Here is a 24963-nt window from a genome sequence, read left to right as displayed (position 1 = left end):
ATCTCAATGGCAAAAGAGTGCACAAATGCTTCAGTTTACAGAAACAGCTAGACCTTCCTGAACCCTCCCAGTGATTAATTAGAAAGCCTGTCTTACAGATTTTTCTCTCAGGTATAGTAACCTTGTAGCCCTTACCATTAAGAACTAATAAATAAATGCTTGGTTAAGCATAAACAGGGTGATAGGCAGTGAAAGAGTGATGATCTTGGGTTTTATACAATATGCTTACTGTGTCATTTTACCTTGGAGGACAAAATAATATACAAAACTGAAAGTTGCAAAAGCAACTATAGTGAGCAATTTGTTATTATCCACTTAAAAGGTGTTCATAGTCCTCACTGTGAATGACCATCTTTGTAATTATATCACGATTAATTTTAATAAATAAAAATTCATGATTTTAAGAAAGGATTTTGAATTCTGCAATTAAACTGAAGACATATACTGGGTAAAGCTATCTAGAGGGTGATCAGATGTTTACATTTACTCTTTTAAAAAAGAAGTAAACTAGATCAGAAAGCAAGTACTCACAATCAATGGAAACCTGCCCGTTTAGCAGATACTTGATTAGCTGATTTGTACAAATGTGGTAAGTTACCCATCATATTAAATACAACTTCTCATCTCCTCCCCAAGTAGATTATGCTAATAAACTCAGGTAACTGCTGATTCCTCCCATTATCTTATCTTTTGAAATGAATTTTAAGAAATAAGATGTCAAGCTGGGAGCTTTGACAATCATGATATACCATAATCTTCAAAATTTTAGCTTCTACTCTGAAACTGATAATGAAAAGTAAAGTTGAGCTCATTAAAACCGTGCAGTCAGAATCCCATAAACCTGATGGTATATTCAGGAAAAAAAGATCAAACTGGCTGATTATAAACAAAATATTTGGATAACTAGCTAAATCGGTGAACAACTTCACTGATTCATCTTAAAAGGCTCTTTAGAGCAGTAACAAATTATTTTACAAAATCTAGGCCAGTGTGAGTCACTTTTGTTATTGGGCGATGTGATTTATGCAAATACGACAGATTTGTACTTCTTTGATAATTGCTAATTTAGTCAAACCAAAAGCAGTGACTTGAGATACACCCTAAAATATATTATTAAGGTATAATAGTTTGGATCAACATTTTTCTCTTTCAAGCCCACATGAAAATAGCTCCCAAAGAGGTTGCCTTATACTTTGAATAATTCCAAAACAAAAAATTACCAATTTACTTGGATAAGAGAGCTGTGGATTATATGAGAAGAGGGAAAAAGAGAGCTACCTCAAAACATCACAGATTGATTCTTTGCAACTCCTTGTTATAAAAAGTTAGCATCACACTTGCACTCAGACAAATGCAAAAAACTTAAGACCATCAAATTAAATTGTAAGCTCTTTATGGAAAAATAACTTTTCTTTAGATTCCTTTGTAATTCCTCCAAAGATTAACAGTGTGCATCCTACATACACCTATTGAATAAATTACACCTTTTTTTTTTTTTCAGGAGGGAAAGGAAGAATATACAAAAGACAGCATCAGAAAGACACTCCAGTTTTCAGGGCATTTAATTCATATCCGTTTTTCTTGATATTTAAAGCTGTTCATCCATAAAATTATTTATATGTTCTTGTCTACTGAGAGCAGTTAATAGTCACTCAAAATCTCACTACCCAGAAATAACTTCAATATTTGGTGAGTATCTTTCCAGACATTTGTGTTCATACAAAGACAGAGGAAAAGGTTTTTTTTTAAATGGGATAATTCCAGAAATGCTTTAATAATACATAACAAATTAAAGGAAAAACATTAAGTGAAGGAAAAAAATGTTGGACTTCTGAGAAATGTTTCTTCACTGAATTGTTAGAATTCCTTAAAAATTTCTTTAAATTCAATGAAAAAAAATAGTATGAAAGAACTAAATATAGAAAACAGTATGAAAGAAAGTGGCTGAAGTCAGTACATGAAACAGTATCTTTTGAGAGCTGACTGTAAAGGATGCATTAACACATCAGTGGACCAGCCTACCACCTCCCTTTTCCTCCATCCTCAACAGTTCATTTATGTGTGCAGGCTCATTTGTATATAATTGGTTTTACACTCTCAAGATTTATGACATTGAACCGTATGACAAGATTTCCATGACAGTTTAATCTTAAGTATTCTTACATGGTATTTTATTTTGATTCATTTATTGCTAATAATAATTAGCACAGGTGCTATAATCCCTAAATTCTTACCTGCTTGAGAATGTTGTCTTTATGTTTGAAAGATAACCTGCCTATGAGTGAAATTCTTAGATCATATACTTTTGCAATTGGAAACTTACAGCCATGGCCCCACTGTTCTGTCATTAGTGTTGCTTTGAAGAAGTCTAGACAAACCTGTTTTTTCCCATTTTACATGACTTTCTCAGTTAGGAAACCCAAATAATTTTATCCTTAAATACCAGAAATTGTATTAGCATATGTTTTGGTATTGATTATTTTGTATTAAGTTCTTTTCAGCTGTAAAGGGCCCTTACAATATACAGATCAAATGCTTGTTCAGGAAAGCTTTCTTAAATATTAGATCATTTTTTGCTCCATTTGTCAATCTTCTTCAGAAACAGAAAGTTTTTGGTAGTGGGATTTCCTTCCTTTGTCTGTCTGCCACATCTATCATCTTCTTTATCATAATTTTTATATTGTTCTTTTTCCTAACTTGATTTGTAAGATTTATCCTCCATGTTTTTATTTCTCAATTCTGACCTGCATGACTTTGTTTTCAAGAGTACATATTCTAATTTTTATTGCCTTTAATGGGCTTTTATGTCTGTAATGATTTCTAGTTTCTCTTTCATTTTATTCCTGAGTTTCTAGCTCGGTGTTCATCTTCTGTTATTTCACTGGATCACTGTTTTGGGTGGTGGGTGGATGGAATTAGGGTTATGTATTTATTTGTTTATTTATTTATTTACTTATTTATTTTAGTGGAGGTACTGGGGATTGAACCCAGGACCTTATGCATGCTAAGCATGCGCTGTATCACTAAGCAATACCTTCCCCACTTGGATCACCTTTTTTAGCTTTCTTTTGATTGTTTTTAAGAAGTCATGTTGTCTGATTTCTTTGAGACGCTGGAGGATTATTTATTGGACACTTCTGTATTTCTCTGTGCCACTTCTCTTCAGGTATGTATTTTTCATCCATCTTTTGGTTATGTTCTTTTTTTCCCCCACGTTTTATGCATAGGTCAGAGTTGGTTTCTTTCTCCTATTAGGGCAGGCAAGATACCGTCTAAAGGGCAGGCTGTTTCTTTCTTTATTTGTGCTTAGTGGCTTCTTCAAAGACGCCTCTCTGAAATACATATACTCCTATCCTTCAAGAGTTCTTTTAATTCCTGCATCATGAGTTTCCCAAAACTTGTACCATGGGCTGGCTGATTTTCATCTTGTTCCCTGTCTCAGTGCTTATCTATCGCACTCTCTCAGGCTCCTCTGTAAAGTCTCATTACTGTTCATCAACCATTTGTGGACTAACCTTTCACTCCTGCTGTCCCCAGTTGACAAGTTTATGAAATACACCTATGGAATGGAAGAATTAGCGAAGGATCAATCTGGCTCTCTTTTAGAAAATACCACACTGCTATTCTTTTTGGTTGGAGAAGTGGAGGGCATATTTCAGAGTATCCTTTTCAGTTATTTATTTTGAAATGATTTTATGTTTTTATATCAGGGATTATTATGTTTCTTTTACTCTCCAATTCAGAAATTGAGTCAGCAATGTTCTATTCTCCTAATTAGGTTTTAGTTATACCTAGGGGCTCCCTAGATACCCATGGCCAAGAACTCTAATATAAATAAAAATGCAGTATCATTCTCTGTTCTATTATAATTATCAACTGAGTTAAAGCAAAACCCACTGAGATGACTATTAAACTGCAATAGGAACCTTACAAAATAAGTGTGTGCTCCCAAAAGCACTTTTTACATCAGTCCTAAAACAACCCAAGGTGTCAGAATGAGGTAAGCTTACATTTCACCTTCCTTTTAAAAGCCTATTTTCCCAGACCTTCAGAACTTTTCCAAGCAGCTCTGCCCCGACTCTAGTCTGCCCTAATTATCTTTGGCACTGAAGGAAATTGAGAGGCATCTCCTTAGCTCCTGCTGCCCACCTAGAGTGTTGTCATTGAAAACTGAGGCAGATAAAGAACTATTCTTCCAATTAGAACAGGTTTGGAGCAAGTTGGCTTAAATTATTTTATTTTTTCAAGTATAATTCCTCAGGTATCCTCCAAATAGTCTTTCCCTCCACTTCTTTGGGGCCTAAACATACAGTAATGTTACAGGTAAAAAGGGGGTTTTAAAAACAATTACCATGTGAGGCCCAGCATGGTGACTATAGTTAATAACATTGTAATGCATATTTGAAAGTCGCTAAGAGAGTAAATCTTAAAAGTCCAATCAGGCTGAACTTAATCCTTAGGTCATGAAAATCCAAACCATGGCACCCATTTTTTTTTATAATGTATTAGGGTCTATGATATGAGTCCTAAATCAAATTAGACATTGTTAAACAATTATAACCATTGACTGTTAGTTAATCATATAAAGCTATCAAATATTTAAGGCCATATAGTTCCTGATTTAAAAAACACACATGAGTAACCTAAAATATTTACAAAACAAATGGTTTGTAGTAATATTCTGTAGTATAATTTATTTTCCAGCATAATTAATATACTTAATATATCTGTTTCAGCCAAGGACTTAAAATAATAAATATTTTTTTCCAGGGAAAATATCATTAAAGCTGATATAGAAAATCTAAAGCAGAGTAATATTTCACAGACGAACAACAGTTAAGTAAAACAAACAAAAAATAGCTGACCTCATATATTTTTGCTTACAGGGAGACTCAATCCAAGATTCTAATAAGAATTCTGAGCACACAGTAAGAGAGAACACTTAGCTGTGTGAATGACTTAAATGTATAAAAGTGTGGGTTTGGATTAACTAACACTGATTACTCAACAGTTCAATTCTATAGACATTTACTGTACATACAGCACAGCGCAGTGAGTTTGGTGGTATGAGGTCTAAACAGACATACAAGACATGACCTCACGGAGTGAATAAGCTAGTAACTGGGAGACAAAGCATGTGAGCAGGTAACTGCAGTAGAAGGCTGAAGGTGGGAGTGCTATTAAAAGTACAATCAAGAAGGCTAGGATAGCAGAGGGCCAGAATATTCACATCTAGCTGGAAGTAACGGAGAAGGCTTCCTGTAGGAAGGAGCATTTGAATTGAATCTCGAGGAGAAGAAAGGTGGGGCTGGGGCATATGAAGGGTATAGCCAGGTCAGAGGAAATGTGGAAGTCTTAGAGTGTTTACGAACAAATAGAACACAGTTTGTCCAAGGGTGAGATGCATTAGACAGTGGTGGAAAAAACTTTATACTTGAACACAGACTGGGGCTTATTCATGTAAGAAAAAGTGGTTTTCCTGTTTTACTATCTGTTCAGAATCACCTAGGGATCCTATTAGAATTCCATTTCCCAGGCCCAGCCCAGAGATGTGGCTGCATTAGGGCTGACGTGTGTCTGTGTGTGCACTTTGGACCACACTTTGAGAAACCATGTGGGGTTTGAAAAGCAATTCTTCAGGATTTAGAATATACTTGTAGGTATTAGAACCTTTCCTTTTTGGGGGGCAGCGACAATTTGATTCGTTTCAGAAACCCTGCATGTCTGGCTTTGTTTATGGCACTAAATACTTTTTCTAGCATAAAAATAGATAATGAAGTCTGAAAAGAATATTGGTAAAATTTAATCTCTCTCTCTCTCACACACACACACACACACACACACACACACACACACACACATATGAACAGTCCACACCCTCCAATGCAAGACATCTCTTCTACCAGAAAGGATGTTCAGAGAACAGGCTGTGCAAGCCCAAGGATTCCGCCGCCTTTGAAGCCCCTGTATTCAGAAACAGCACGAGACATCAAATGCTCTGCTTATCAGCAGGTTCAGGTAGAAGAGAAATTTAAATAAGAGATGAACTGTGACGTGGGGCGGTAAGGAAGACACATATAATTTGCCCTGTCGGTGTTACTGTGAAAAGGAGTATGCTCGTGCTTACAGAAACCTTCATGCTGCTTTTACTAATTAACATATGTAAAACTCTTAGGAAAAATGTCCACAGGAGTAATGCCTCTCTTTACCCCCTTTATAATTCATCTTTCTTCTCTGCTTTCTTAATGGTGGCTGGACTCCTACAGTAGGCATCACATTCTTGATTTTTTTGACAGCAATGCCACATTTTCAAATCCTTTTGGTGTTTCTTAATTTCAGACTCTGCATTTTGACAGCTCAACCCTGTTGATTAATGCCTTATAGGAACCCCTATATGGCCTTCCTGTTAGCAATCTAATTTTGTGCTGGAATGCCTGGGCTGGGATGTTGAACCGATTCACCACCCAGGTGGCTACATTTGGACTAAATGAGCTGTGAAGGGTTTCATCTTTGCCCATCACAGTCTTCCTTAGCGGAGCCCCACAGTATGCAGCCACTGCTCCGACATGATTTGTCACAACCCATCAATAGAAAATAAATTATTACCATTCTCACTTGTCAATGGGCTTGCCTTCACTTCGGCTGGCCTAATGATTGGAAGCTCAAAGGGAACATTTCCCATCTTTGTGGAGCATGATTATGACTGAACGCACCGCTCCCCTATGCATCTTGGTCAGGAAAAACACGTAGGGAAAGCGAATTAATTGGCTGTTTTGCGCCAGTGATTAGAACATTACACTTGAAGTCTGCAGAAACTGATATTAAGCAAGCAAGATTAGGTCGGCTCAGACTTTTATTTGCTTAGTGCAACATGATTAGCAACTGATTCATTCATTCAAGGTTAGTGCACTTGCTGCTGCAGAAGAAAATCTTCGTAACATAATGATGCTGCATACCTTTAAGCTGATAAGCATGTTCCAGGCAGAAATCAAAAATCTCTTTGGGAAGGAAGCAAATGAGGATATGTAACAGAGAACTCATCAAATGACTTTAGAGTCATTCTTATGTCTGGCACTTTTGAAAATTATATTCCTCGGAAACCGGCTCTGCAAGCTCTATTTACAGAGTGTAGAGATGGTAATTGTATCAGTTCAGGAGACAAGGAATAAAGGGACCCAAGGAGCAACATGAAGTAGAAGGTGACACCTTTCAATGAACTAACTAACAATGAGCATGCTTTTAAAAGAAACAGAAAACTCTTCTTTCTTACAATCTACCGAAAGAGCAAAAAGAGCAAAAGATACAATGGCAGGGCATCAAGTTAGACCTCCTAATTAAATTCAGACATGCAGTAGATCAAAGGGGAAACTGTATTAAAAAATTAGGTCTAGGGTGTGGATCTGAGTTTATGTGTTAACAGCTTTGCCTGGAGTATTATGACAAGAGGCTTTATCTAACAGAATAATAAACAAAGTTATACTGTATCAGTAAAAGAATGTCTGACACTTTAATTATTTAAAATATGCTAGTGTTTTAGATTTTGGCCATATCTCCAAAACTAAGCAATTTTTATTATTGCCCTATCTTTTCTACCACCACCCAAGGATAAGAGAGAGGGGAAAAAACTGCCAATAAAGGTCAAAATCTAAGTTCCTAACTTCCATTCTCTCTGATCTTCTTATAGGATCTTTTCCCATCTCATTGTCTGCTCTTTAGCCCTGAGATGGATGTCCCAAGAGTAAACCATAGAAATACTGTTAATGTAGCTCCATGTTTGTTTAATTTAGCTCAGTTTCACCTCTGCCACAGAAAGTGACACCTGTGGCTTAACAGCACTAAAATGTCTCTGCTTGATATCAGTAATTCAAATATGTAGAAGTTTTTCCCCATATCATAGATGTTTTGGTTTATCCAACTTCCATTATTTTTTTCCTCTTTTATCTTCTTTTACTGGCATGAATTACTGTCTTCTGGTGTTTAGAGATACAATGTTTTTGGGCTCCCAAGTCCCCTCTGTCTTCTGGATTAAGCTCACATGTCATCACGGCGAACTCCTCCTTTCACCTGGTAGTGGTCCTTGTTGTAGGAAGTCTTACCCGCTCAAGGCTGTATTTGTTTCCATCCTGTACTGTTATTTCCAGTTTCCTCTATTAGAGCAAACTGGCTCTTTTACTTCTCCTTCTTATTCATGTCTTAGACTATTCAAGTAAGATCTATCTCCTGTGTCTCCTGTATATTTTGTCTGCTACCTTGGGTCCTACTTGCAACTCACTTTTTCCTTCTTGTCTTTGCCCTTTTTTTTTTTTTTAAGTTTACAAACACTGTTTCCTACTGGATCTTACCTGCTTACATACGATCCAAGTCAATATTCTTTATCTCTTTTAACCCCTGGATTATATTTCCTCACAAAGCATATCTCTAGCAGTATTCTGAGATATGATTAGGCATTTTATACATATGCCTGTGCATACAAACATATTGGTGTCTTTTTGGAACTTATGTGCCCATTTCCTGAATAAACACTGAGAAATCAGAGATCACTTGATATATAAATAAATACATGATGTATAAATACCACCCTTGTGTTAATGCAGAGTATTTGTTAGCTAATGGCTGCCTTGATCTATGCTATTTATTCAATAATTGATGCCAATACTAGGAATTTTCTTATATGAACTTCAGTATACAGTTGTAATATTTAATATTTATTAGATAGCAAGGATTTATACTATGCAAATCACCTATGGATCTGTGGGTGAAATAAGAAATTTTTAAACACAAAGTAGTGTTCCTCAAACTTTTCCCAATCAAATAAGCAAAAAGATTGAACTCTTCAAAGTGCAAATGAACATCTTTGTCTCTTGAGCACCTGTTTATATATTGTTCATAAATAGAATTACGAAAAGTATGCAGTGTCAAGATTGGGCAACAGTGTCTTACAAAACATCGGCAACAATATACAGGTCTACGTGGAAGACGCAACTTGATCAAGAAAAGTGAAGGGTCTGAGATTTTGCCCTGCTAAGGAGACCGCCTCCCACAGTTTCATATATGCTGGCAAAAGAAGCCAGGCCATTAGGAAAGAGGCAGAGGCCTTAATTTCTCGAGGTGCTGAGGCAACATCAGTTTCATATTCACATTGGTTACCCTTGCCCCTCAGGCCCCACAGGGCAATGCCCATGGCCCAGGTAGATGCACACATCGTGGGTTTGTCTCAGTAGAGGAACCTCAGATTTAGGAAACCCACTCTTCTAATGGGGCTGCTAACAAACCTGCCCAACCTTTGCCCCCGAGGGAAGTACTATCTTTATCATCCAGCTAAAAAAACGAATCTGCTTTCTAACCTGAGGGAGTCACTACCTCTATCTTCCAAGGCAGCATGCTATGCAAAGATCCTCGAAATGTAAAACACATCACAAGACATGTAGAAACACCATGGAGGACTTCCACCTCCACAAAGTTTTACATAGTATTAATTATTTAGAGTATTTCTATAGTCTAGATTGCTGTGGAAAATATATTATGTACATTATGTCATTTAATCTATCAACAGCTCTGTGAAATAGGTACTATTGTCCCCATTTCATAGACAAGGGAATTGAGGCACTCAGTTAGTAACTTGACCAAAGAGGGTTTGACTCCATATTGCTACTCAGTATGCTGTACAGATGACATTAATATTCTCATGTAAAAAGTAAACTGGTCAAAACCAAATTCCGATGCATGCATTTCAGAGAGGAAGCATAAAATGTAGTTCCTGATAGGTTTGGAGCAGGTCTAGATTTGACTAGTTATAATCAATTTTAATCCCACACACATGTATACTCCTTTGTAATTGACTATGGGATTTCACAGGTATTACTTTTTCATTCATTCAAAAAGGATTGATTGATTATCTACTATAAGCAAGGTATTATACTTGGTTCTGGTGAATAGACACATTGTTACTGCCTTCATTGAGCTTAAAGTATAGTCATGGAGACACAGTAAATGAATAATACACAATTAGTTGTTCAATTATAATTGTGAACTCTTGGCCTGGGTGAGCTCATTCATTTCCTCCAGATTCAGTTGCTGTTTTGTCTAATGACGCCCCTCCCCAAATCTATAACTCTGGCTTCTGTCTGTCTGTGGGCTTCATAATTTTTTAATCTGAAGTTTTACGAAGCATCTGGGGTGTTTCTTCCTACAAAAGGCTTTTTCTCCAGTGTTCTCTACTTTAGTGAATGAAAGTGACAATTACCTACTGGCCAAATGAGATATTTGCGCATCATGGTTTGCTTTTCTCTTTTGTCTGATAAACCACCAAATCCTATTTTATCTACTAAATATTTTTCAAATAAATCCCCTTTGCTGCTAACCTAATTCGGGCCACCATTATCTCTGGCTAGAATCACTGCAATAGAGACTTACAAAAGTTGGCATTGCCACCGCATGTCATGCCCACCCCCCTCATCCCATCTCCACTGTACAGCTAGAGCCAGCACACCAAAGTCCTTTATGGTGGGGACCCAGACTTGTCTTTTCCTTTCTTAACCCTACAACTCTGCTTCCTAGCCCTAGACAACTCTGTTAACATATGTGAAAATACTATGTTCTTCCTCCCCTCTTGAACTACAGGTGTTTTCTAGTTTGGAATATTATTTTGCTTCTCTGTCCTCACTTCCCTGCCCCTCCCTCCAGCTTTGCCTGGCTAACGCTTACTGTTTTAATTCTAAAATGTCGTATCTCCTGTGAAGTCCTTGCTACTGCTCCTAATCCGGATTGCCTTTCTTGCCTCTACTTCAGGTAGCACCTGTGCTTCCCTGATCGTGGTGCATACCATGCTGGACTTCCTATTTGTCTACAACTTTAAACTCCAGGAGGAATAGGAACTGTGTCTATCTTGTTATAAAATGTACCAAGGTACCTTGCACATCTCACATGCTCAATGAATTTTTTTAAATGAATGAATGAATATATGCATAAATGAGTGAATGAGTAAACAAACGAACCAGATCTCCTATAGTTTTCCCTGCAACTAATGTGATGCATGGAAAAGAGGGACCCTATAAAGGTTAGACCCTTCCCTCCCTTAATAATTGTGGGCATATCTGAAAATAAATAAACTCTCAAAAAAAAAAAACCCCAAAAAGGAAACCCTTCAAAATGGACTCATGCATTGAGGCAAACCTATGCTATAAGAGAAATTCAATTTCATTGCAGCCTTGTTTCACTGCAAAATCCTTTCCTGAGGAGCATCGCTGTCTCCCTCCTCCAGCCTCTTCCCCTAATTAGACACCCAAGTGCTCCTGCTGAGCTTAGCTGCCCAGAGCCCTCCACTCGCATTGCCTCAGGGCTTGCACTCTGAGAAGTGGGTCTTGGTCCTGGGCCATCTTTACTTGTCTTAATCGAATCTTATTTCTTCCTTTGCAAATATTAACACTGGCTGATTTCCTAATGGCTCCTAGTGGCTTAAGGAATTATATTAGCATTTTAGGAGTGAAAATGCCTACATTTGATTGAAAGATAACAGTAAATACATAAGTATCTGTGACAATCTACTGAGCTTTAGGACACCCTTCAAATAATTATCTCGAGTCAAACTCCGTCTGCCATGTTTACGTGAGGGCTTAACCTGAGTTTTGACAAAGAACAATCATTAAAACCTTTTGAACAGTGGGCATCTAATATGGCATTTGGTCAAAAGGAGGGTAATCTAAATAAAAAGTGGAAGTGACATTAACCTGCTTCTTTTTCTACTGAGGAACTCACTAATGAAATTTAACAGGCAAACAATTTCAAAGAACAAGAGAACACAAGTGAGAGCTTCAGAAAGGCAACTTTACAAGGTGTAGAAAGCCTGCAGTGACAAATATTCAGGGAATCAGAAAGCAATATGGAATGACAGAGAAGGAAATGGAAAAGGATAAAAAATGGCAATCATTAACCAATTTAAAGTGTACAATTAAATGGCATTTAGTGCATTCACAGCTTTGTGCAACCACCACCTCTCGCTAGTTTCAAAACTTCATCACCACTGGGGTTTTGATAGGGGTTACATTTACTCCTAAGTATTTTATTCTTTCTAATGCTATTGTAAATTGAATTATTTTCTTAATTATCTTTCTGGATTGTTCATTGCTAGTATATAGAAATGTAATTGGTTTTTGTGCATTTGGAACTCTGCTAAATTCATTTATTGGCTCTAACCTTGTGTGTGTGTGATCTTTAGTGTTTTCTAGATATAAGATGATGCATCTGTGAATCGGTAATTTTACCTCTTGCTTTCTAACTCAGATGCCTTTTATTTCTTTTTCTTGCCTACTTGCTCTGGCTAGAACTTCTAATATAACATTGATTAGAAGTGGCAAAAATGGACATTGTTCCTGATTGTTAGGGGAAAAGCTTTCAGTCTTTCACCATTGAGTATATTGTTAGGTTATTTATATATGGCCTTCATCATAGTGAGGAAGTTTCCTTCTATTTCTAATTTATTAAGTGTTTTTTTTTTATCATGAAAGGATGTTGAATTTTATAAAATTCTTTTATTGTATCGAGATGATTTTGGTTTTTTCCTTCATTCTAATAATGTGACATACCACATAAATTAATTTTTGTCTGTTGACTCATTCTCAAATTCCAGGACAAAATCCAACTTGGTAATAGTGTATAACCCTTTTAACGTACTGCTTCAGTTTGCTAATATTCTGTTCAGGATTTTTATGTCAATATTCATAAAGAATATTTGTAATTTTCTTGTAGTATCTTTGTCTGGCTTTGGTATCAGTGTAAACATTTTAAAAATATATTCTGGATATGAGTTCCTTTTCAGATCTATGATTTGCCCCCCCCCAAAAAGGCAATCAAGAAGAGACAAAGGAATTTACTACCAAAGGAGAGCAAAACTAATAGAAGTAAGAAAGCAGATCTAGTGCACGTGAAGCAGAAATGTTCATCAACCAGGTACATTTTATACAGGCCAGATGAGAGAGCAGTGCAAGCAGCCTAGCAGAGTGAAGGAAACACAACTGGTTGTGGAATGGAGAAAATAGGTCCAAAGGCAGCATAGAACAAACAAGATTTGACCTTAGACTTTGTGTGAGGCATGTGAAGAGTCAAATATTTTTAAAATTGGTAAGCTGAAATATTGATAAAGAATATACATACGTTTTTGTCTGGAGCTAAATATGAGATGAAACAGAAAGAAAGATTTAAGAATTAAAGTCCCTTCTATTTTTATTATCGATAATCTCATTTGCCTAAGAAGTCTACTTGCTTTCTGTATTTCTCTCTCCTAATTTTCCCTGATTAATCTTCCTAAAAGCCATTTGATTATGTCATTCTAGTTACTGATTTATCAGTTATCTTTTATGGATCTCTGCCTTATCTCCCATTACTTACTGCCCTGACTCCTTTTCTTCTCCAACAAGCTTCTTGAAAGGGTGAGCTTTCCTGCTGAATGCATTCACAGTAATCTAGGGCCCAATTCAATGAACGCTTTTTACTCCTAACCTAACTTATTCTCTCTGGCATTTGAACTGATGAATGTGTGTTCTTTCATCAGACTCTCTCTCCTTCCTTGGCGATGTCGTCACCTCCTGTAAACCCCTGGGTGTCCCTGAGGATTCTCACAACCCAGACCTCCCTGATAAACTCCAAATCCATATTTACAACTCTAGCTACTTCCATCAAAATGAATTCCTGACACATCAGATTCAATGTCCCAACTAGCATTCATTTTCTCACTGCCTCCTCTTGACCCCATACCGGGCTCCTCTAATGTGATTTTGGTGTATTTAGGGAAGACAAGCCAGTTGATCCCACTCAAAAGAGGCTCTCCCAACATGCTTTGTTTAGGCTGGTCTAGGACCCCCAGTACATCATCTTAACATTATTCTGTCAGTTTGGAATTAGAGATCAGCTGGTTCATTTGACCCTAAATATTGGTTCCAACTGTAAGGAACAGAGAGCAAGTTAAGAATATAGTGAAAGCAAAGTTTAAGCAAGATTACTCTGCAAGTAAGTTGAAGGGATGGCCTGAATCTAGAAATTCAGACTAAGACTCTAGGGATGAAAAAAGTAGCAGTAGCAGTGGGAATAGAGAAGGTGGAATATTTATGAAAGACATGCTGAGAGAAATGTTGGTGGAGCCAATTCCATTCAGCTGGAGTAGAAGGTATGTTTACTTGCTGTCATTTAGGTCTTTTCACTTAGCTTTCAACACTGGTCAGGAGGAATGAAGCCATTTGTTTGTGGTAGGAGGAGATAAAAGGCAGCCTGGTTCTGGAGGACACTGGGCCAGGCCTGCTGGGCCCCCATTCACACTAGAGGGCTCAGTCTGTCCTGGGTAGATTAATGTTAACACCACTTGCGGTTGATTTAGCGAGGTAAGCCATTTTTCTCCACCTCCTCACTTCCTCATCATAGAAAAGATTCACACAAGTTTTCTCTAAGAACTTCCCTATACAGGAGTACAGGCATACCTCAGAAATACTGTGGGTTTGTTTCCAGACCACAGCAATAAAGTGAATATTGCAATAGAGTGAATGTGAATGAATGTTTTGGTTTCCCAATACATATAAAATTTGTTTACACTATACTGTAGTCTATTAAGTACACAATAGCATATGTCTAATAAAACAATGTGCATGACTTAACTAAAAAATATTTTATCATTAAAAAATGCTAACCATCATCTGAACTTTCAGCGAATGTAATCATTTTGCTGGTGAAGGGTCTTGCCTCCTTTGTTGATGGCTGCTGACTAATCAGGATGATTGCTGAAAGTTGGGGTGACTGTGGCAATTTCTTACAATAAGATAACAATGAAATTTGCTGCAATGATTGAGTCTTCCTTTCAGAAGCAATTTCTCTGTAGCATGTGATGCTGTTTGATTCATTTTACCCACAATAGAACTTCTTTCAAAATTGGAGTCAATCCTCTCAAACCGTGTCACTGCTTTAATAGCTAAGTTTCTAAACCCTTTGCTGTCATTCCAACAACCTTTACAGTATCTCCACCAGGACTAGATTCCATCTTTCTTTGCTCATCTATTAGAAGCACATCCTTATTTACTAAAGTTTTATGATGGGATTATAGCAGATCAGTCACATCTTCAGGCTCCACTTCTAATTCTAGTTCTCTTGCCATTTCTACCACATCTGCAGTTACCTCTTCCACTGAAATCTTGAACCCTCCAAGTCATCCACGAGGATTGGAATAAACTTCTTCCAAACTCCTGTTAATGTTGACATTTTGACCTCTTCCCATGAACCATAAATGTTCTTAGTGGCATCAAGAATGGTGAATCCTTTCCAGAAGGTTTTCAGTCAACTTTCAGTCCATCAGAGGAATCACAATCTATGGCAGCTATAGCCTTATTAAATGTATTTCTTAAGTAATAAGACTTGAAAGTCGAAATTACTCCTTGAGCCATGGACTACAGAATGGATGTTGTGTTACCAGGCATGGAAACAACATGAATCTTCTAGTACATCTCCATCAGAGAACTCGGGTGACCAGGTGCATCATCAGTGAACAGTAACATTTCTAAAGGAATCTTTTCTTCTGAATAGTAGGTCTTAATAGTAGGCTTAAAATAGTCAGTAAACCATGTTGTCAACAGATGTGCTGTCATCCAGGGTCTGTTGTTCCACTTACAGAGCACAGGCAGAGTAGATTTAGCATAATTCTTACAGACCCTAGGATTTTTTGGAATGGTAAATGGGCATTGGCTTCAACTTAAAGTCACCAGCTGCATTAAGCCCTAACAACAGTCAGCCTATCCTTTGAAGCTATGAAGCCAAGCATTGACTTCTCCTCTCTAGCTATGAAAGTCCTACATGGCATCTTCTTCCAATGTAAGGCTATTTCATCTACACTGAGAGTCTGTTGTTTAGTGTTGCCACATTCATTAATTTCTTATCTAAATCTTCTGGATAACCTGCTGCAGATTCTACATCCGCAAGTGCTGTTTCACTTTGCATTTTAATGTCATGCAGATGGATTCTTTCCTTCAACCTCATGAAACAACTGTACTAGCTTCAAACTTTTCTTCTGCAGCTTCCTCACTTCTCTCAGCCTTCACAGAACTGAAGAGGGTTTGGGCCTTGTTCTAGATTAGGCTGTGGCTTAAGGAAATTTGGCTGGTTTGATCTTCTATCCAAATCACTAAAGCTGTCCATCAGCAATAAGGCTGTTTTGCTTTCTTACTCATTTGTTCACTGGAGTAGCATTTTAAATTTCCTTCAAGAACTCTTCCTTTGCTTTCACAGCTTGGCTGACTGGTGCAAAAGCCCTAACTTTCAGCCTAACTCGGCTTCTGACCTGCCTTCCTCACTAAGCTTAATCATTTCTTGCTTTGATTTAAAGTAAGAGACATGCAACTCTTCCTTTCCCTTGAACACTTAAGCAAGGTTATTAAGTGGCCTAATTTCAATATTGTTGTGTCTCAGGGAATAAGGAGGCCGAGGAGAGGGAGAGAGATGAGGGAATGGTGGGTCAGTGGCGCAGTCAGAACACATACAACATTTATCAATTAACTTTGCTCTCATGTGGGCATGGTTTGTGGCACCAAAAACAATTACAGTAGTGACATCAAAGATCACTGATCGGAGGTCACCATAACAAATATAATAATTTTAAAAGCTTGAAATATTTTGAGAATTACCAAAATGTGACACAGAGACACGAAGTGAGCACATGCTATCTGAAAAAATGTCACTCATAGACTTGCTTGAGTCGGGGATGAGACAAACCTTTAAGTTATAAAAAAAAACGCAATAAAATAATGCGATCTGCAGCAACATGGGTGGACTTGGAGATTGTCATTCTAAGTGAATGAAGTAAGCCAGGAAGAGAAAGAAAAATACCATATGATATCACTTATATGTGGAATCTAAAAAAAAAAAAAGGCAAATGAACTTATTTACAAAACAGAAACAGACTCACAGACATAGAAAACAAACTTATGGTTACTGGTGGGGAAGAGGGTGGGAAGGGATCAATTAAGAGTTCAAGATTTGCAGATTCTAACTACTATATATAAAATAGGTAAACAAGAAGTGCCTACTGTATAGCACAGGGAACTATATTCACTATCTTGTAGTAACCTATAATGAAAAAGAGTATGAAAACAAATATATGTATGTATATGTATGACTGAACTATTATGCTGTACACCAGAAATTGACACAACACTGTAAACTGACTATACTTCAATAAAATTGTTTTAAATAAATAAAAAAATTTTTAAATTAAAAAATTTTAAAGTAGAGACAAACTGAAAAAAAATGAAGAAAAAAATTTTTAATGAAAAAATGGTGCCCATAGACTTGCTTGAGTTGGGATTGCCACAAACCTTCAAGTTGTAAAAAATGCAATATCCACAAAGTTCTATAAAATGAGGTTTGCCTGTGTTAGACTAGACAGTCACAAAGGAACAGGAAATAGCTTGCTGGTTTTTTACACATTTGTAATTCTCTACTACTGCCCTTTCTTTGGTGATAATTTAGGTGTACTGAAGAGTACAGAAACAGATTAGATTAAAATCTGTATTTTAATCCTCTAGTTGCCAAGTTTTCATGAATCTATGTTAATTAAATAACTTGAATCAGGCCCTCATTTACACATTTACTCCTTAATTATTGTGATTAGCTTCACTTTAAAATTCTGCATCAACTGGAAATGAGTCTTATAAAACAAAAAAATATTATGACATATTAATGTTGACATAAGAGGAAAATATGAACATTTCAAAGGATTCCCCCCTCCTCTCTTTTACTGTATGTACATGTAGGAGTTAAATATGAGGCAATTATTCAAATGTTTTAGACCTCAAATATCTAGATAACTAGAAGGAAACATTTCCAAGTTAAATTATTCACATCTTCTAATTTTCCTTTTTGTTTGGTGAGTATAGACACAGTTTCAAGTGACTTACATGTCATTTTTTAATTGCCTTAAATTCTTAATAAACAGCATAATCAAAGAACTTCACAAGAGCACAGACTTCACTCTTAACAAACACACGTTCTCAGTGGTGTCTGATTTTACATCTTTTGCATATAGTAGCTTCCTCCACAAATGAGGAGTCATGAAGATTAGCTTCCACAGTGATTCACAAAACCGAGCAGTGAATGAATCCCTGATGTCACATATGCTATTTATACCCAGGATCATCATGGGCTGAACGAGTGGCCCGCTGAACAGCGTATTTAGCTACACATACCCATGCTGTAGCTAAGCTTATATTTTAAAATAACAGTCTTGATTTTTAAAATCTTACTTTCTTAAAATGTGTTTCAAAGAGTTACTAGATCAGGATAGAGAAGACAGAACTATAGTCTAGGAAGAATACTTTTCCGCTTCATATATTCAGATATCAATGTTTTGTTCAAGGGAAAAAAAAGGATGGGAGGAGGGACAACCAAATCTATCATGGAGATTTAATGTGTTGGTATTGAGGACTTAAGAGCATACATGGGACTCAAAGTACAGGATAATAAAGGGATTGTGTGAATTATAATCAGAATCATTTATAAAGCAGTAGATTTTCTTACCAAAATAAGAAGGTAGCAATTTGCAAATGTCTCATTGTTGGGCTCCCTTATAACCTTGGGTATGCTGCCCAATAATGTATAATCATGGGGCTCACTGAGGCAGAGTAATGAAATCCATAGAACATTGAATATGTGCAATGTTTGGTTTCACAGTCCTCATGTGGTATAATAATAACATAACACTAACATAAATACATCTGTATTCTGGGGATGGAACACTGTTAGCAACTCCAAAGTCTTCAGATGAAGGGGGTGGACCTATAATGGAAGCCACAGAATATATTTCCATCACAGGATCACATCAAAAATCAGCCAAATGTATAAAACCCAAAAAGACTGAAGCAGTAATGACACTCTTAGAAACTACTCGAATGAATGTTTTGGAATCCTGGACTAACTATAGTTTCTCTAACTCAAACACTGTTTCTTACCTTTTGCTTTTTGCATGCTTTTCTCCCCTCTGCCTTGAACACCTTTGCTTCCATTTTTATCCTAACTCCTACCCGTCCCCCTAGACAGAGTTCCAGCCATCCTGCTTTCGCGGGGTTAGGGGCTCTTCTGCGTCCAACGCCATTCCAAGCATACCTCTAGTAACTCTAGTACTGGAAAGCATTTGCCCCCTGTAATTGATCTGAGGGCAGAGCACGTTTACCTTTCATCTTGTTTCCCCGCTTTGGCACCGTGCCTGTCACTTAGTGGGCATTCAAGGAATAGCTGTTGCACCAAACCAAACTGCAAAATCAACATTCCCGAAGAGTTCTGAAGAAATGAGAGACTGCCAGCATACCACAGAGTGGATCCCATGCTGCAGTTAAACAGGAGTGCTTCATCCAAGAATTTACCCCAGGGTGTCTTGCCTCTAAACTAATTTATGCCCCTTCCTCCCACAGCATACTTCCTTCATCTGCTGAAATCCCACCCATGCTTCAAGGCCTCCATCAGATTACCTGTTCTCAATGAATTTATTTCTTGTTTTCCAACTTTGTTGTTATTCCTCTGCCTTTAACCCGTAGATTTTTTTGTTTGTTTGTTTCTTATGACATTTACTCAGTTAAGTGTTGGGCTCTCATTATTTATATATTCATCTCCTAAACATCTTTGTGCTTTTGCACTGGCTATTATTAAGCTTTTACACATACCAAGTGCTTTATAAATAGTTCTTTAATTGAATGCAGTTAACCTAGGGCAAAAACAATTTTTAGTAATGATATATCTGAAATAGATTATAAATATTACATTAATTAGACCATGAGCTATAAAAGTTTTCTTTTATTGAGCTATATGAATAAATTATAAAAATATATACTGCATTCACAGTATTTAAATATAGTAAAATTATAAAAGAAGAGACAACTAACTAAACCAAATTCTGTGAATCTTGATTCAGATTCTACTAAGAATTTGTAATAAATAGTTTGATCTGGTTCTTTTATACATTTTCTGTACATGGTGAGCCAGTTTAAGAGGATAAACTGCACTAAAAGTCTTAAGCCTTTTTAAATATGGGAATGAAAATGAAATATTAACCTATTTTAAATATTAAAGCAGACTCTTCTACTTGGAAACATAGATGCATCAGGAAGATCTAAAATTCAGACTCCTCGCTAACCACTGATCCGTTTTTGGAAAGTTTTACATGCCCCCTCAAATTTGTTTCACTGATTTTGTAATTAAATAAATTCAAGCCAAGTTATTAGCATTCTTATCATTCATCTTCTCTCTTCCAAGAGAATTAAGTGTTGGGTTTTAATCCCATCAGGAGAGGGTTCTGATAATGTTCTCTCTGAAGACTACCTGGTGTTACCCTGAGGGTCCCACCTCTGTGGCCTCAGGGGTGGAGCCCGCCAGGATTCCAGAAGGAGCTAGTGACCAGGCCCAGGAATCTGCCCCTTCCCTGGCCTCCCCTAGGAGTCACCATGTGACAGATCATGCTCACCCAACCCACAAAACGTTTACTGACAATAAGTAAATGGTGTATATTTCAATATCCTTACAGATGAGCTGAAAGTTCTACCAAACCATGCCTGTGAGGATTACTTCTGTGAAATCGGACATAAAAATACATGGAGCAGGGCCCTCAGCTCTGTCTGAGGGAAGAGGCCCTCAGTCAAGGCAAATGCATGATATGCTCTCCTGGGCCAGAGTCCCCAAGACGCCTGATGAAGGAACATTCTGGGACAAAGAAGTTCCTCAAAATCAGGGAGTAAGGCCCTGTGGACAAAGGAAGGGGAAAACATCACAGCCTCTGCTCAGTCTCCAGCTGCTCTGTCCATTCTGTCACCAAGAGGCCTGAGCCTTTAGGATTTCAAGGTCATGGAAAATCCATGTAGTCCCTAGAAATGAGGCATCTACCTCCATATTCTTCAGTAAGTTCCTCCTATCACTGAGACAACAATACAGTCTCCTTTCTTTCCTCCCCAAAGAACCTTGTCTTTTTCTGGTGAAGCCCACTTCTGCTCAGAATAGATGCAGGGGTTGGGAAGTTGGGATGCACATGGCTTGTTAGCTTTTATATCACGGTCCATTTGTCTCACTCATGTCTTTGCCTACTAGTTCCAGCCAAAAGTGAAATGTGTTACTCTCCTTAATGATCTTACTTCCTCAATTCTGTCTGTCATCTCTTTTCCTTTCTCTCTCAAGGCATTCCCAGGCTACATGAGACTACCTGTACTAAAACATTTTAGGGTTGAAAGGAACCTTAAAACTCACTTATTATAACCGCTAACCAGATTCTCCCAAAATCCTAGTCAAACAAGGACAACCGGCCTCCGCTGCAAAGCTGTTTTAGCTAAACAGATAAAAGAATCCATGCCAATGACTAATGGCAGAAGGTTGAAGGAGATTATTGGGCCCTTCTCTCTTCTCCCAGGCAACCAACATATGTTTTAATGGTAGTTCACTGAAAATAATATTTCATTCAATATTTCAGGTAAGAAAAGAAGAACAAAGAGGGGACAGGATGGTGTTTTTTTGTTCAGGTGGGACCATTTATTTATTCTATGCATAAGCCTTGATCACATTCTTTCAAACAATCAGGAAGAACTTTCTAGACGGTAGCAGGAAAGTGATATAGAAAAACAGCAAAGATTCAGGGAGTGAGAATGTTATTCTTAAATTGAAACCTAACCTGGAGAATCACAGTGAAATGTGCTAAGGGATCATTTGTGACAAATGATTGGAATGTGATTATGTATTTCTTTGCAAAGACGCACTCTTGCATAATTAGCATCAATAGTCACAAAAGCATGCCTCAATGCAATAACGCATCATATTTGTTTTTCTAGATGATGTTCATATGAAAATGTTATGTTTTATTCAACCATACATCAGATACTCCTTATTTCTAACACTGTCAATATGTTTTTATTGGTAAAAATCAAATATATTAAAACTGTATTTTGACCAAATAATACTTCATCATTTTTTGTTGTCATTGCTTATAACTTTGAAGAGTTAATCTCACACTTCACTTTTACTGTGTTACAACCCTGTGAGAAGGGTTGAATTAAAAATAAAGGAATAGGTAAAGAGGCACAGTGAGACTTGTTTAAGTCAGAGAGCTAGTTAGGGACTAGCTAGTTTCTGCGGTGCCGTATCTGGGGCATTTGTCTCCTGCATCCCCCATCTGGGAGCTCTTTAGCTTAAAACTGTGCTTTGAGTGGACTGTGCTACCTTGTGAGCCGGGTCCTGCTGATAGTCCTTGTAGAAACTGACTACAAATGGAATATTCTCTGTTACCTTTTCTCATCGGCTTGCCATGTCCAGTTCCTACAAGCTCCTCTGAAGAGACAGAAGCCACAAACAAAACTCTGTCAATCATCTGACAAACATTTTCTAAGTGAAATGAATATGTAAGACTCCACGTACATTTATACATTCCTACAATGTACAAATATGCTGAGTCTAAGATCGTTCTTCTGATCCAGAAAATATTAGGAAGGGAACAAGTGAAACTACATTTTCTTTTTTAGGAAGCATTAAAGATGTCTTCTTTAATTATTACACTAAATATTCTCTAACCAATGACATATGCTTGCTAATAATTTTTGTCTTGCAGAAATATGACTTTTCTAATGTGAGGTATTTGAAATGCCTTAGTTCAAGGACTGATACAAAGAAAAGCCCTCTTTTGGATTCATCTCAACATCTATCAGGTGCTGTTATTTTTCCAATAGTCTTTTACTCTGTCCTTTGCATTCTAAAGAGCTTATGTCCAACCTATAATTATTTTCTGCTAATTAGAGTAATTCATGATTAATTATTCAAAGTGATTCCTCTCCAAAATCAAATCCATTTCTTGTCATGACATTAAAAAAAGATACAAATAAAATATTATCAGAATGCAAATTTCTGTCAGAAGGGAATACTTTAAAAGTTTTCTTTAAAGAGCATTAAAATCTTTCTCTGCCAGCAAAGGCCCCATGATTCCCTACAACAATTAATGTGGACTAGAGAAAGGTAACTAGACTGTGAAGTGATGACTATTAATGGTTTGGATAATTACTAAGGATTACTTATATTGACTGTATAGGAGTAAGTAATTTACAATATTCTTAGAGAAGAGCTACAAAGCAGTAAGACCTAACAATGAATAAAGGGGAACAGTAAACATGTTAACTTGGGAACCTGGGTGTCCAAAGACGTACTTGGACATGGATGATGCCTCTTTGTAGACACTCATTTCAGCCCTGCTGATGGTTACATCTCCCTTTCCTAGGACTGTCCTAGTTCTGCTTCCTTCCTGTAAGAGGCAACCCCTCCCCTCTCCTAGGGAGGCCCTGGACCTTTCTGTCTCTAAGCCAGGATCATGCTCTGTTGCATCCTGCACCTTGACCCCACACTGTGCTCTACTCTGATTATTGTATGAGACACAACTATCTTTCCTGAGAAGGTGAGGTTCTTCTTTACCTGAATTTTTCTTAGGCAACAGCCTTAATATACGTGTGTTATACACAATTAAATTTTCTACATACGTTTACTGAATACCTTCAGTGCGCAAAGCCTTCAGTAATCTCCTAAGTGAAGAAAGTTGAACGTACCATGTATGACATTAACAGTTCTATTAGATTCAGGCTAGTAGAACTTATAGAACTTATTCAAGCTAATATAGCTTCAAGTTATATATACATAAATGTTAGAGTAAGAAAAAAGAAAAAAGATCTTTAGAAATAGAAGCTACTTCTGGGATTTAGAAGACAAGAAGACAAAATTATAAATCTGGCAAATGCTAAAATTATTGCTAGAAGAAAAGGAACTTCTTCCACTTTGACCAGGACCGGTACCTATCTTGTTCTTCATCTTCACTAAAACTTTTCAGTTTAGTTTATTTGCTTTCTCCCCCTAAACAGGATACAACTCAACTTTTATAATAAAAATTACTTTAAAAGTTTGTTTTCTCAAACATCCAGATATTCAGAATAGGTATGATAAAAACAAAAGCCCCAAAACTACATAAGTGACCCTATTAAGTCTGTGGTGGTAATAATCATGCTTGCTAAATAGTCTATGTGTCTCTATTCAGTTAGATGGAGTCATATGACTAATTCTGACCAAGGGACTGTAAACAGTCTTATCACTGGTCAAAGCACTTAACTGCCACTAGAAGGACACAATACACCCATCTGCTATTGCTATGGCAACAGAAGAGGATGTATCCTAAGATGGCAGATTCAGAGCCGGAGTGGCCATGGTTGCTGCGTCACCACATGGAGGATACGTCTCTGCAGAGTTGCCTGGCCTCAGAGTTACTTTTGCTTTTGCCTACCTATGGGAGCCATTAAAATTAATGTGTTGTATGTAGCTCATTTGGGCCTCAAGTTACATCTTTGTGCTGAATGAAATTGTTTCACATAGGCCCATTTCCCATCTAAACACCAGACTAAGTTTACATGAACAGCATAGTGGTGTGTCCTTAAACACCCGTCACCATAAATGCAGAACCCCCTTTCTGCATTTGCCGAAGTAATTCTCTATCTTTCATATTTGGAAAACAGCATGAAAGATCGTACACTGCTTACTAGGAGGGCTATTTCTTTTAAAAGCTAATCAAACAATTAAGAAACCATTTGTATTTGCTTTCTGTAGTTCACTGGGTACAAACAGAAATAGTAAGGCTGAAGATAATAATAGAATAATTTTATTTATCTCACTATCCAGAAAAATTGCTTTGCTATGCAACTCTTTGAAAACTGTTGCTGATTTTTGGTTTATATTTTTGGTTTATATATCAAAAGTATTAATATTCTAATCATTATCTATCTGGTTGGATGTTCAAAGAGCTTAAGAATTTTTATCAAGACTATTTAAATAAAATATTAGAGACCAGGCAAATGTCCAGTGATAGATTATTCATATGATAAATCTGAGACATCCATTCCAAGAAATATTTTGTAGCCATTTAATATGATAATGCAGAGCACC

The 24963-nt window shown here is 37.1% G+C and overlaps 1 protein-coding gene and 1 long non-coding RNA gene across 4 annotated transcripts in view; one reads left to right on the top strand and one right to left on the bottom strand.

Annotated features, from left to right (window-relative positions):
• The window catches only part of KIAA0825 (KIAA0825 ortholog), a 351023-nt gene that overhangs the window by 37929 nt on the left and 288131 nt on the right, over positions 1–24963 (bottom strand). The gene's annotated exons all lie outside the window — the stretch shown is intronic.
• The window catches only part of LOC107034419 (uncharacterized), a 79664-nt gene that overhangs the window by 46912 nt on the left and 7789 nt on the right, over positions 1–24963 (top strand). Inside the window, exons 4-6 of one of the 2 annotated variants that reach the window (XR_012071311.1) lie at positions 1502–1689; positions 21473–21521; positions 22601–22697. This is a non-coding gene — a long non-coding RNA (uncharacterized lncRNA). The remainder of the gene's footprint in view (positions 1–1501; positions 1690–21472; positions 21522–22600; positions 22698–24963) is intronic. The other variant, XR_012071310.1, reaches the window with a different exon arrangement.

This window comes from Vicugna pacos, chromosome 3 (genome assembly GCF_048564905.1).
Source record: "Vicugna pacos chromosome 3, VicPac4, whole genome shotgun sequence".
Lineage (NCBI taxonomy): Eukaryota > Metazoa > Chordata > Mammalia > Artiodactyla > Camelidae > Vicugna > Vicugna pacos.
This window is presented reverse-complemented; position numbering and strand designations above follow the sequence as displayed.